Raw genomic sequence first — 15,090 nt, 5'->3', positions numbered from 1 at the left:
TCAGGGATGGTCAAATGGATGACAAGTATTTTGCAGATGAAAGTTTTTGCTTGCAGACCTCTTGAACACATAACGACACAACAGATGGCTTGGTGACGTATAACTCAAAGTTAACCCCTGGAACCCGGTTAAAGACTTTCAAAGTGATTTGGTCAACTGTGAGGTAAAAGATTTCCCAACCCAGGTGAATGAAAAGTGTCGTGTTCAAGAGCGGTAATAAAGTTTCTTCTGAGACAAAAGGTGACAAATAGGTTCATTCTTCTCTTTTTTCCCCCACCATTTCTGGCAAGTACCTCTTTATTTTTAACAAGCTTGAGGAGGATAACATATGCTTGATTATAAGCTCATCCTTCGGACGAGTCCAACCTAGTTTAAATTCGAACCCTAGGAAGGAGTGGTTCGTTCCTGTTTGTAATTGAACAGGTCCTCTACTGTAAAAGTTTAACGAGCCCAGTATAGGAGAAACTCGGCGTTTTTCAATTTTAGAGAGTCTGAAAAAACTAAAGGAGACTCCACGTTGAACTTTTTCGTATATTTGTGTCCCTCAAGCCCGAAAAAGTATAAAATAATACCTGGGGGAACCGCTTGATCTTGCGACCAAGGAGTACTTTCATAATAGTGTCGTTAACCTGAAAAGTAAAAAGCGATCAAGGACACGTCGTTTTATTTCCTTATCGAGTTCGAAACGACAAAAACCCGGCAATCTTTTCCTGATTTTGCGGTCAGAAAAGAGCTAAAAGGGGACCGTCTTTTAATTTCGTTTTAACGAGTGAAAAAGAAACACTCGGCGATCTTTTCATGTTTTAGGAGTCAGAAAAGGGCTTAAAAGATGACTCTGATATTTTTGTTTGTGAAAAATTACAATTTCCCTCGAAATCCCTTTGTCCTGCACAAAAGTAACACATTACTCATACCTGTTTAAAATAGGCAAAAATACATTCAAAAACATCTTTTCATGGTAAAAAATGAACTAATTCATCCAAAAAACCTATAAAAAGACCTTTTACCATGTCATTTTTACCGTTTCACTGTTGAGGTTGAAAAAGGAGCTTTTGACAAGAAACTTCCCGTGGTTGCTGCGGAAAATCTGACCGTCGGAATCGAACGCCGTCTCATCCAGGTATTTTACACATCCTACTCTGCATTTCTATCCGTTTAGAATCAATTTTTAGGTTTTAGTTTCATTTTTTGGGGGGGTTTTGGTTTTGGAATGCGCCTCTCGGCGGACGCAGGTGCCCTTCGGGTGACCTGCGTCCCCCGACTTTTTCTCATACGGGAAAACGGTCGGAAGACGCAGCCCGCCTTCAGGCCAGCTGCGTCCGGGCGCCCTGTGCTACAAAGCCGGGGTGCGTCCTCCGAGAAACGCGCATTTCAAAACCCCAACTCTCTCAAAAAACCACCAAAAATTCCCAAATCAATTTCTAATTGCTATTTTTGATATGCAGGGCATTAATCATGTTAGACTGGAGAGAAAGAGAGCATGTAGAGGAAGATGAAGCTGCAATAAATCATCAACCTTCCCTGGATGCCCTAAGAGCATGCGGATTATACAAATATTGGACCATACCGGGCATGAGGGGCCAGGTAAGATTCTTGGAATGGCTGGTTGAGCGATGGAACGTACAAGAACAATGCTTTTACATAGGAGGGCACCAGCTCGAGATAGAGCCCTCGGATGTATACTTTCTCACTGGCTTGCCAAACAGAGGTGAGCAACTCAGTCTTGCGGGGACTAGGCCGGGTGGCCAATCCCTTGATAGTCTCCGCGAGAATTGGTGCACACCTGGGGCTCACCATTCAAAAGGCATAGAGATAAAACACATCACTCTGCCGGAACTCAAAGTCATAGCGTTCACGGTTACCAGAATTTGCGGCGCGGCCGCTTTACACATTGCTTCCGGATCCCAAATGCGGATGGCAATTGACTGTTACCAAGGCACCATTTTCAACTGGTGTGAAGCTGTGTCGGCTCATATGAAGAGCCAACTGACCAAGGCAAAGAACGGACGACTAAAGACTTTTGGATATGGGCCTATAGTCGTGAGCTTTGCCTTGGAGAGAATTCCAATGCTGATCCCTCAGCAACTCACTGTTGATATCTTGGGTCCCCAGTAGCCAAAGCTGATACGATGGGTTGCGGTGATGGCCCGGCATCCTGACGAGGGCGCGACAGTAGTTCGATTCTCAGATAGTTATTTTGACTGGTTAGAGGGCCAGCTTTTTGTGATACAGGACTTTCCGTATGCCGGAATGGATTTCAGAGGTGATCCGGACATGGTTCTTCCACAGGGAGAACAATGGGACGACAGAGGTACTTTTTATTTTCACAAGTTTTCTAGTTATGTATTTTTTGTATTTTTTATATATATCGTCTCAAAACTAATAGTAAACTTTTTCAAAATGCAGATGTTGGTCCACAGCGTCCAGCCAACCTCCGGCCTTATGATAGACTACATCCAGCTGCACCGGTACCGGCCCCACAGGATGCGACAGCAGAAGTACTAGCTGAGTTGGAGCATGATCTAGAGCGTCTCACGGCAGATATACCTGAGACTACTATGGACGACATTCCTATCAGGCTTCAGCGCTTCGTAGTCGCGGTCCCTGGACCGTTTAGGAGATTTTTGCGTAAGGTAGCCCGCGCAGTGGTGTCGTACAGAGAGCACCACCAGTGATTGACTAGTCACTTTTGTAGTCACATGTGACATTTTTGACTTTTGTACTATCATTTTGCCGATCATAAGGTGTTTTAAACCTATGATCGAAGACGATGTATATATTTTTTGACACACTTCTATCTATATATATCACTATTACCGGCTTATCTTGTTTAACATATGTGATGAAATGTTTTTAAATTTACTTGCATGATTATCGTAAATGTCTGTCCAACATTCGAGAAGCAATTGCATCTGCTAATGTATTCAAAGACCTTGGAATATGTTGATATTCAATGTAATCAAATTCACGTTCCAAGAGACGCACTCTCAAAAACAACCTTAATAACACAGGATTTCTAATGGCATAAACTCTATTAAGCTGTAATACAACAAGTTCAGAATCTAACCTCACTATCAAACGTCGAATTCCAAATGAAATAGATTCGGATAATAATTCAACCACTGCACTGTATTCTGCAATGTTATTCGTTGTTTGACCGAGGCTTACCCCATGCATAGAAACTAACTCGTCAGAGGGCGAATAGATAACCCAAGCTGCGGAAGAGATATTCCGTGTACTACGACAAGCACCATCAGCAAATCCAATGTATGTTTGGAGAGGCGTCGACATCTACAATATCAAGAGTAAAACCAAGATAAGCCAGAATAATGACGAAAAACCACACTTGCTAAGCTAAGCACACTGACTAAACTAACACACTTGCTAGCTAGAAAGAAAATCTAACCTATCTAAAAATTTCTCCATACCCATCATTTTAAGCATAATACCTCTTTAGGTAAAGTCCATTTCTGGGTTTACCCAAAGAGTCCCCATCAAAATCAACTAACTCATAAGCCCCTTTTGCTAGCTTTCGCTTTACAATGTAGGGCCCATGCCACATGGGAACGAATTTTCCGGCACCTAGCTTATCGTTAGCTTGATCATATAATAGTACTAGGTCTCCTTCCGAAAAACTTCGAGGGGTTACATTTTTATCGTACTGAGCTTTCATTCGTTTCGCGTGAGTCTCGATAGCTAAAGTAGCGTCACGTCGAGTCTCATCTAATTTAGCCAAGTATAATAACCGTTTCTCCTCTTCGGAAGTAGCTGGAAGTAATTCGACAGCCATTTGAAGTGATGGGATTTCGCATTCAATAGGTAACACAGCTTCTAAGCCATAAACTAGCTGGAAAGGGGTGAAACCTGTTGAATTTTTCACTGAAGTTCGATATGCCCATAGCGCCGAAAATAACATGTTATGCCAATTCGTTCGATGGATACCAATGATCCGTCGAATCATGATGACTAGAACTTTGTTGATTGACTCAACCAAACCGTTGGCTTGCGGATAATAAGGAGTAGAGCTATCGTGGCGCAAACCAAGCTGGCTTGTAAGCTCAGTCATCATGACGTTTCGAAAATGGCTCCCATGGTCAGTAATGATTGCTTGTGGGACACCAAACCTAGTTATGATATGATTGAATACGAAAACTGCAGCTGTCTTGCCGCTTGCGTCGAATGTAGGCATCGCCTCGGCCCATTTTGTAAAATAATCAACCGCGAGGATGATATACGCATGCCCCCCGGCCGAGTGAGGGTTACAAGTAATAAAGTCAATGCCCCATTTGGCGAATGGACCAGCGGCAATTATAGGGTGGAGAGGAGCAGGTGGAGCGCGCATCTTTCGATCAAACACTTGACAGTTGTGGCATGTTCTGACAGCAAGGATACAATCTTTAAACATAGACGGCCAGAAATAGCCAGCGCGCAACACCTTCTGAGCTGTGGCATACCCAGACATATGACCGCCACATGCTCCAGAGTGACAATCATTCAAAACTCTCTCAGCCTCTTCGTGAGTTAAACAACGTCGAAAAACTAAGTCTGCCCCCCGGCGATAAAGTGTATCTCCAATAATTCTGTATTGCTGGGATCGAAACCGAATTTTTCGACGGTCTTCCTTGGAAGCTTCAGGCCGAAAGGTTTGGGTTTGGAGATAGATGATTATATCCCCATACCACGGATCTAAAGTGCTAATAAGAAACAAAGATTCGTCCGCAATGGACTCCTCTGCCACAGTCTCTGTGTCAGCACTCGGGAAATCACACATCAATTCCGCAAAAACTAAAGATTTCTTAGACTTGGACTTCTCGAACTCCAAGTCGAACTCTTGCAGGATAACAATCCATTTAGAGTACTTGCCCCCTAGCAGTTGTTTTGTCAAAATATAAATCATAGGGTTGCAATCCGAAATAACTGTAGTCTTGCGGAGAAGAATGTAGTGACGAAAACGCTGGACAGCTTGAACGGCTGCCAGGGCCAATTTCTCCACATGCGAATATTTTAACTCAGTGGGATTTAAGGTTCTACTAAGATAATATATCACATGCTCTGCTTTGAATTCATCTTCTTGAACTAACACCATTCCAATGGTGGAATGCGAAGCTGCGAGGTATAAGAAGTAGTCCTGGTTGTAGTTGGGAGGATGCAATAACGGTGCATGGGTCAACGCGTGTTTTAGTGCATCAAAAGATTGTTGGGCAATCTCGTCCCAAAAGAATTGTGCGTTCTGTTTCAACAACCGTGTAAAACCTTTAGTGACCTCGGCGTAGTTTGGGATGAATCGGCGTAAAAAGTTCGCTTTCCCTTGCAAACTTTGGAGTTGGCGCAAACTCGAAGGAGGAGGCAATTTGATGATAGCCTCGACTTTCGAGGGATCGACGCGAATGCCGGCTTTTGAAACAACAAATCCCAGCAATCGACCTGTTTCTATACAGAAAACACACTTGTGGGGATTCAACCGAATTCGATAATGCCTACACCTCATAAAGATTGCTCGTAGGTGGACAAGGTGATCAGCTCGTTGTAAAGAATGAGCAGGCAAATCATCGAGATAGGGTTGCACAATGTGCTTGATGTCATGAAATGCATAAGACATCGCCCGTTGAAAAGTAGCGCCGGCATTCTTAAGCCCAAAAGGTAATTTGCAATAAGCAAATGTCCCCCATGGACAAATGAATGCCGTTTTTGGTTGATCGGCAGGTAGAATATTGATTTGATTATAGCCTGAGAAACCATCCATGAAGGAAAACATCTCACTTCCGGCACAATCATCAATAATTTGATCGATATAAGGCGTAGGATAGTTGTCTTTTGGACAAGCTCGATTGATATCCCTATAGTCGATACAGATTCTTATTGTTCCTTGTTTTTTATTGACGGGAACAATATTCGATACCCAATCCGTTAACGGGATCGGATAAATGAAACCTGCTTTCAACAGCTTTTCGACTTCTGCTTTAATCGCAGCCGCTTTTCGAGGGTGAATCTGACGCAACCGTTGCCGAATGGGTTTAGCATCCGGGTAGGTTTTGATTTCATGAACAACAATGGCAGGATCAATTCCTGGCATTTCCTCGTAAGACCAGGCAAACACGTCGCGGAATTCTTGGAATAGGGCCTTGTAAGTTTGGATTTCTTCTTCAGTACATGCGGCACCTATATGAATGTTCTCCTCGATTCCGGGCTTCACTGAAATATCAATGGGAATAGTACGAGAAATATTCCCTAAATTCAGCTCTGAATCAGAATGTTTCGTTGGATCCTGAGCGTCTTTGACATATTCAGCGGTAAAGATAGATGAAAAATCATTTTCAAATGCATCATCCTTAGGTAAAAACGAAGATCTGTGATGGAGATCTTCCCATGGTAGATCATCTACACTTAGGATTTCGCGAAGTTGTTCGTCAGATGACACTTCTTCGGGAAACGTTATCCGTTCTAAGGGTGAGGTGAAAAGTGACTCTTCACTGACCACATTCATTTGGTCGGTTTCGGTTGAATGAAAGTCGGTAAAAGACATAAGAGCTTCATAAGCAATCTCATACGGACTCAACGGCATAACATCACCGAGTGAGTCTAGCTCAGAGTCAGAGGGAACATACCAAGGATCATCATAAATAATGTTTTCTGACGTGATCATATGAATTGTTGCAAACGAAGGGTCTGCATTGAGTGGAGGGAGAGGAAAAGTTCCCAGTAAACCGGAATCCTTAACTAAACCTACACCAATGTCCCTATAAGGGATTGTCGTTTTACCAACATGCTGGATAGTTTCTGAAGAGGTTGGGTCGGATGAAAAGTATGTCAGCTGATCAATAGTCACGATCTTACCGTTATGTGGAAACTTAATGACTCTGAAGACCGATGAAACGACCGCTGTCATAGCATATGACCAACTTCGACCCAAAAGAAGGTTGTAGTCTAGAGGGGCATCAACCACTTCCACATCCAGACTAACGGTTTTACCTTCGACCCCTATAGGCAATTCTTGTAGAATACCAAACGGACGGAACCCACGGCCATCAAAGGCCTTAAGGATGGTGGGGGATTGGTTCAACGAAGGAGAACCAAGCGATCTCCAACATTGAATCGACATAATACACGTAGAAGCTCCCTCATCAATCACAGTCCGATGAATAGGCCTGTTTTTGACTATCACTGGAATTTGGAAAGCCATTTGATGGGGGAGACGCGGTGTACTACTTTCTAGATCAAAGATCATTAGGTTCGGGTCCTGAACATCGACAGCTCCAATAGCCGACAAAAGCAATTTTCGTTGCGCTGGACATGATTGCAGCACTTCGAGTGCCGACATTGCTGAAGGTGAAACAGCTAAGTCTTCAACAATGTTGTAATTCTGGGCTGCTCTCGCATGTGGATTGAAAGCAGACCTTCGAAGTACACCCTTGGCGGGCGGCTTAATCACTAAGTCTGGGTTAGGTTTTTCGATCTGTAGTGGATCGGAACCAGGAGCTGAGGTTGATGGGTTAGAGTGAGAAGATTCTGCTTCCTTACCATCAACAGGAGCCTTACTACCATAATCTTGCGATCGAGTCGCAATCCTGACATGAGACATCATCAAAATGGGTTCTTCACTGGCATTCGAAGAAGAACCTATCATCTTATTCTCCTGCTCTGGAAATGGATTTTTTAACACAGCAGGAGTGGGAGAACCTTTGACTATTTTCACTACCTCGGCCCGATGAGGGCAGTCTCTCGTAAAATGATCTTCTTCACAAATAAGACAAGGATATCGAGGTTTGCGTTTTTCGTCATTGGTTTCCGACTTTTCCGTTTTCTCCTTTGGAGCCTTGTCTGCTTTAGCCTTCTTCTTTCCTTTCTTCTTTCCACCGTTTTTTGATTTGGCCGTAGATGACTCTACAGCGTGAATGTCGGCGGTAAGTTCAGGAGGAGAAGACTCTCCTGTCGGAGAATCAGGCAAAGTGATAATTGGAGTATTGGAGGTCTTGGAAGACTTCTTCTTACTCTTCGTAGTCACGATACCGATCATACCATCAGCGGCATGAGATCCCGAAGGAGCAGCAGCGATTTGGTTTGACTTTGGAAGATCCGGAATTTTCTCGTGTAACGTACCCGACTGAGTGTAAACTAAGTCAAGGTATTGTGCCTGAGCAATGACTTGCTCCTCAGTAACTACTCCGGCCTTAGCTACATCTTCAGTAATTCTTGGTAATAATGATTTGACAAACCATTCAGCTAAGATTTGGTCCGGGATAAAAACTTTCACTAATCTCCTTCGACGTCTCCACTCATGGATGTGATCAGAAATGTACGTGGATGTCGATTGTTTTAGCGAAGTTAATAATTCTGTACCATTATCGTATCTGACTGGTAACTGAAAATGAGTTAAGAACGAGGTAGCTAACTGGCTAAAGTTGTAAAAAGAGGCCCGTGGTAACTCAATGTACCACTTGGCTGCGAGACCAATGAGTGTACGCTGGAAAAGACGTAAGCGGATGGAATCATCTGAGATGGAATTTGATGCACACCAGAGGTGGTAAGTCATCACGTGATTAGACGGATCCTCTCCAGACTTACCTTCGAACTTGGGTATATCGCTGGGCAACTTATTTGGCATTGGCGGCCAGAACTGAAGATATTGAATTGGATCGTTCGTTAGGCGCGTCAAGTCGGGTAAATCTAAAGTCGCAATAAACGGTAACTGCCGGTTAGGATCTCTAAAACTCTGAGTCACAATACCAGCCCCAGGAGGAGGATATCCAGGATAACTAGGAACAGGAGTCGCATTTGGGATATTATATCCTCCTGGAAAACCAGGATTAACCGGACCGTACTGGGGTTGCTGAGGTGGTTGATAAGTGTACCCAGGATACGGTTGATACTGGTAAACCGGTTGTTGGGCAGCTTGCCCAGGTTGATACTGTCCCTGGTACGGAGGTTGAACAAATTGAGGTTGAGTAGTAACAACCGTACTTGTACCAGGTTGGCCTGCAGGCATCTGGACTGTGGTTTGAACCGTGGGTCCAGACAACGGTACAGATGTCTGAGGAGTGGTTACAGGGACAGTAGAAACCGGAGCTGCCGATACTCCAGAAGTAAGCATGGTAGATGAAGCGGTAGTTGCTGCAGCCGTGTGAGGTGGAGTACCAGGTGCAATTGGCGGCTGAGTAACTACAGAAGTTACAGGGGTCTGAACACTTGACTGGACAGGTTGCGGTTGCTGGGGTGGACCAGGAACTGCAGGTTGTCCTGCTTGAGGTACCGACTGTATACTTGGTTGCGACATCTGTTGACCCTGTGACGGATCCCATGTTAACATTCCAGGGTATTGACTCGTAACAGGTTGAGGATACTGAGATCCATAGCCGTATTGAGGATAGGGTTGATAACTGTAAGGTGCAGTCCCATATGATTGCCCTTGAGGTGGTTGATAACCTTGACCAGGGTATTGACCCGTAGGTTGATAACCTTGAGGTAAATACGAATACTGGGGTTGACCTTGACCTTGAGGTTGGTATCCTTGAGGTTGATACCCTTGGGGTTGATACCCTTGGGGTTGCCATCCTTGAGGTTGCCATCCTTGAGGTTGATATTGATACTGAGGTTGACTTTGGGGTACATATTGAGGCTGGGGTTGATACCCTTGAGGTTGCCCCCCAGTCACGAATGAAGTACCTTGAGGTTGCCCCCCAGGCATTAACGAAGGTTGCCCCCCAGGCGGTAATTGGCCACCTTGAGGTTGGTTAATGGGAGTTGAACCTGACATCATATAAACGTCACCTATACTCAATGGTACATTACCACTGTTTCCAACTAATAACCCATGATCAATGGGTTGAGGAGATGCTCCCGCAAAGGTACCAGAAAGTGATTGATACCCAGTAGGAACAGAAGGACCGCCATGTAAAAATGATTCAGGACTTTGTGAAAACACAGATGACTGACCAGACATATTTACAGGAGAATGAATTCCTCTAGGTGGAACCGGAGTACGAGGTGTAGAAAAACCTACTGAGTTGTCTAAAAAATTGGTTAATGCAAGGTACCAAGATTCACTTCTAGGAGGACTGTAAAAGATGGATTCACGCTCCCTTAGATCAAGGGTAATTAGATCTTCAGAATCAGAAACGCCTATTTCTTCCTCTGGAACAAGTTCTTCTATAGCAATTAATCCAACAGGAAGATTTTCGGTGATAATTCTTTCTATTCTTGGTGAATCAGGAACACTAGGAGTTGGAGTAACAGGTTCTGAAATTTCAGGTTCTTCGCCTGTTTCACTGGCAGATGAAAAACTACCAGCAAGCTCGGAAACCGTAACAGCTTCGGGATTGTAACCTGTTTCTAATCTTTGGTAATCTGGATGGACTACCAAGGAAGATTCTCCTTCTTCAGGTGAGCCTACTCTACTGCCACTAGGAGGAGTTACAAGGACCTTTAACCCTTCTAAATGACCCGGAATGTCTTCAGGAGATTCACCCCACGATTTACGGAGTTTTCTTAACAAATCTATTCCGGTAACAATCTCAGGAGACTTGCCCCGAAGTCTACGGGACTGTCTCGGTAATTCCGCCACAATTAAAGATTTTAACTACAACACACGAAAACAAAGTAAAAAATTTCAAATCAAACCACCTAAAGTCTTCTAAAGAAGCAAACAAATTTGAAGCACACGCCTAAATAATCTAGAGCGTCAAACCACACACAAACAGTAGTCTTCCGGACCAAAAGCGCTAGTTGGTGATTAGGCCCAACCTCGCAGGATTCAGTACAGAAATGGTGGGTGGAACAGTTACCCCGGCAACCTGCTTAATGAATAGACTGGACCAAGTTCCTCCACTTTAACCGTCTCGAAGTGAAGCGAACCCCCCAGAAAATCCAAGTGAGTATAACCGACGTCTGCTCCAGGTACAGTGGGACCTTCCCTCCACCGTCACCTTGGGTAGAATCCTAGATATTATGGCCACTAAGGTTACCAATCACAACAATTACACCTGGGGGAACAGTCTAAACTCCGACAGCACGCAAGGGCAGAGTAGCAAGCTCCAATCCCCTTACCGGCTCCTTGACAACAATCCAAGGTTTACCGATAAGTGACCCCTGGCTCCTCGACAATGGTTAATCCGAGGTTTACCGTTTGTAATACGTACTGCCTGGCGTCGTTCCCAACGAGGGAGGAATGATCCCCTCACTGGTTCGGACACGAGCTCGTGCTTCTCCTTTAAGAGGAGCTTTCCCAGAATGTAACTGAAACAATTGGATTTGTTCTACTCAAGATAGACTATCTGTTTGGTTTTGTAGTCTTGGAGAGTTAAGTACTCACCTACTCCAAGACCCTAGCCTAAGCTATGTTGGTGCTTCAGAGCCCTAGAAAAATAAAGATTACTAGATTGATTTTAATTTAAGCGTTACTTTTAAGGTTGTTTCTTAAGTCAAAAGGTGATGGAAGTGAAACCAGTGGTGTGTTGACTCGACTCGAAACCACTACAAAATGCACCTAGAATGATTTATCCACTACTTTACTTTTTCGATGAATTGCTTAACTAAAAAGTTGAGAGAATGCAATCTTTATAAAAGCAACTTCTTAATTGAAGACAATCAAAGAAACAATTCGTTTGTCTTTTCCAAGCATAAAAACATAACCTCTCTTTACATGCACGAAAAAACTCTTTTCTTCTTTCGAAAACAAAAAGCTACTTGAAACAAGACTTTTTAAGAAGATGTTTTTGTATTTTTCTTTTAATAAAGCAAGTAAATCTAATGTAACCAAAAATCAATCTTAACAACTCTTAAAATCTATGAAAATGCACTCATAAGCAAACTAAAGGCAAATTTACTCTAAGCAATCTTAACGAGGCCAAAACTAACAATGATTATTTCTAAGGTGTTTTACTTGATCACAATCAAATCAAGGACTAGCTTATTGCAGAATCAAAAACTAGCCAAAACAAAACTCTAATCTTTTTGTTCTTTTTGTAAAATGGAAATCAATACTTTATAAACAAGTAATTCGAAATTTGACCCAAAACAACTCAAATGGCAAGTTGCTCACAAAAGGAGACTTTACGACAGGCCCGACTTCTAAGAAGGTTGACTAACCAGAGAGATCTAAGGCTGGACAACTTTCTACTATCAAAGTCACTACAAAGCCTTTCCAAAAATCAAACCCTAGGTCTAAACTTCGTTGAAAACCACTAAAACACTCAAAGCTCACAAAACTAGTTCAGGTGAAAATTCTTGACAGGGTACTAAAGGATCTGGGCAGAAAACACTAAGGAAAAACAAAATCTAAAAGCAATTTAAAGCAAAAATGGAATTTTCTTAAGTTTTACAGGAAGACGCAGGCAACCCGTTGTCACAGGTGCGGCCCCGCTCTGTGCAGACGGCAACAGCGCGTCCAAAGACGCACTGTGCAATACTAAGAGGGTGCGTCCTTCTGGAAAAATGAAGAAAAACCAAATCTAACTAAATCTAAAGCTAAGCCACCCAAATACTAATTCTCACAGTCAAAAACCAGAAAATAAAAATGATTTTCTCAAAGCAAAGTTCATATAAAGGAAAAGACTCTCTCATTAATGGATTCCCCAGTGGAGTCGCCAATTTGTCACACGGAATCTGTCAAGGGTGCGGACACGACTGACCTTCCTAGAAGTCTAAGACATTCTAATGACAAACAAGACAAAATGGAGTGATCTTTCTCTAAATACACCTTTTACAACATGAAAACTACAAGTGTTTAGGCTTACCTTATTCCAAAACGTTGTTGTTGAAGTCCGTTCTTGACGATCCGGATGAGCTCCTCCTTCAAGTCAATTCCTGCAACCACAAACAATCAAACAATTACCAAGCACTTGCATTTCATATAATAAAACATATATTCAACATGCAGACCATGGAACACATGAAATAACTCATTAACACAAGCTATTGAGAAAAATAAACCAGTTTGTATTAATAACGAAACAAAGAAACTCTTACAACCTGGCCTTGGTGTTGTGCAAGTTCCTCCCAGGGTCCATCAAGGGTTTTCCTCTACTTTGACAAAGCTCACCCTCTCCCAAGTAGAATCAAGTGAAGACAATCTCTCCTCACAAAGGCTCTAATGGAAGACCTAAATCCTGCAGCATTTACCCAAAGAAAATGTATAGCTCCAACCTCCTCTCCTTCTGGCTCAATGCCTTTATTTATAGTGCTGTAAAGAGGTTATTCAGGTCCACTATCAATGGGATCATCCCCCTCTATAGGTGGGATAGCTCCCTTATTGATGGGATAAGTTCCCCCTTAATAGAGATACATGAACCAATTGGAGGCGCATCCATTTCATCAAACCGACCTCTAGAATGTTCTAGAAGTAACCACAAGTAACTTTTTCAAGATAAAACTCGCGCATTTTGCCTTTTACAGAGGGACGCACCTGTCCCTTAACATACAGAGCGTCCATGGACGCATATTTTGTGACCAAGGTCAGCGTCCCCGCAGGTAAGGCTAGAGAGAACCTGCGACCCCAGAGATAAACATAGTTTTTACAAGACTTTCTCTCTTCTTTGAGTTTGAGATGGATAACAGAGGCATGAGACTTGCCTAAGAGGGTAGCATGACTGTTGATTTGAGCCATACTAACTGTAAGTAGTTAAGGTGACATTTTTTAGTGTAACACATCTGCAGAAAGAACACCTTATAAGAACCCATCAGAAGCTCCGACCACCCAGACATGGTCCTTACACCAGTACCAAGGCTACGGGAAACAATTCTTTGAAGCACAACATTCCTGCATTCCTTCGCTTGCACCGAGTGTTCAATGTGGACCATCGTCGACCATGCTTCCCACCATTTCTGGTCACACCAGAGATTGTAGAACAGCTCACCAGAGACCTAGCTCAGTAGAAGCTTCCTCATCTCAGGGAGGAACTCAACGCAATGGGGACCATTGCTTCCTAAGGGGGGAGGAATGATCCAGGTGGATGTTGGTGGCCACCCACCTATCCCATTTGGACCCCAATAACTGTCTCTTTTAGCTTTTTCAGTTTCCTTAATTGTAGCACAACTTACTATTTTAGCAGTTTTTCGGGTCCTGAACTTCTGGAGCCGTTTTGAGGCCCTAAACGCCATTTTTTGGGAAATCTGGGGCAACATGGGTCCACTGACCATGTTGCCTCCCAAAGTGGTAGTGCTCGGATAGATCTCTCTAACGAGCTATTGCACGCGTCAAATGGAGATCGTATGCCAAAGTTATGACCCCGGGAAATTGATGTACCAATTTACCCAAACAGGGCCCACAATTTTGCGTTTCATCTTCTAGGGTTAGGTTTTAGGATGTGAAAGGTTTTCCATTATTTCTCAACAATAAATAGGCCTTCGAGCCTCATTGTAACATAGTGCAGAACAGTTCAGAGGCATGTAGCCACCACATCTCTTCTCAGAGATAAGCTACCATCGCCCTAGCTGGTTTATTTCCATTACTGTTTGTAAGAATATTTTAGTATTTTACATTAATGAAGTGAAGTATTATTTCCACTGCATATCTGTACTTATGGTTATCTTTGTAATTTGTTGCATTCCTGTTTAAGTCTGGATCAATAACATGAAAGTCCTTAACTACGAAGTGCAAGTTCTCCAACTCTTGTATTTGTGCACTTTTCAACTTGTGGCTCTTTATTTCATACATTCTCATCCTTCAAGAGAAGGTGGGCCAAGGGGGATTTCTTCCTTCTAGGAGGAACTCGTGAAAACCCCTTGTCCAATTGATATGCCACTTATTGCAAGACCATCTTATTGGTCACATGTCGCAGCATGAGGTGAGGAGAGATCTTACATCTAAAGCATCTAATATATGTACACTCATGCACTACAAATCAATCTGTGATGTCATGTAGTGACTACATCACTTGATCAGTCAAGAAAGCATGATCAATCTCATATATATTATGGAATATGACCGTGAATAACTTTTCTTCCATCCTATCATATGTGCTTTTGAAGCTTGATTATGAAAACACTCTGCAGTGGAAGTAGAATGGAAACTTATTCTACAGAGTCCAGTTCCAGTCCATTCCTAGGAAAGCATATCATGCACATATTCCATCTAATAGAAATGCATACATATAAAAC

Source organism: Pinus tabuliformis, chromosome 2_2 (genome assembly GCF_031772625.1).
Source record: "Pinus tabuliformis cultivar Carrire ecotype Pingquan chromosome 2_2, CPIR1, whole genome shotgun sequence".
Classification (NCBI taxonomy): Eukaryota; Viridiplantae; Streptophyta; class Pinopsida; order Pinales; family Pinaceae; genus Pinus; species Pinus tabuliformis.
Note: the sequence above shows the minus strand (reverse complement) of the source record.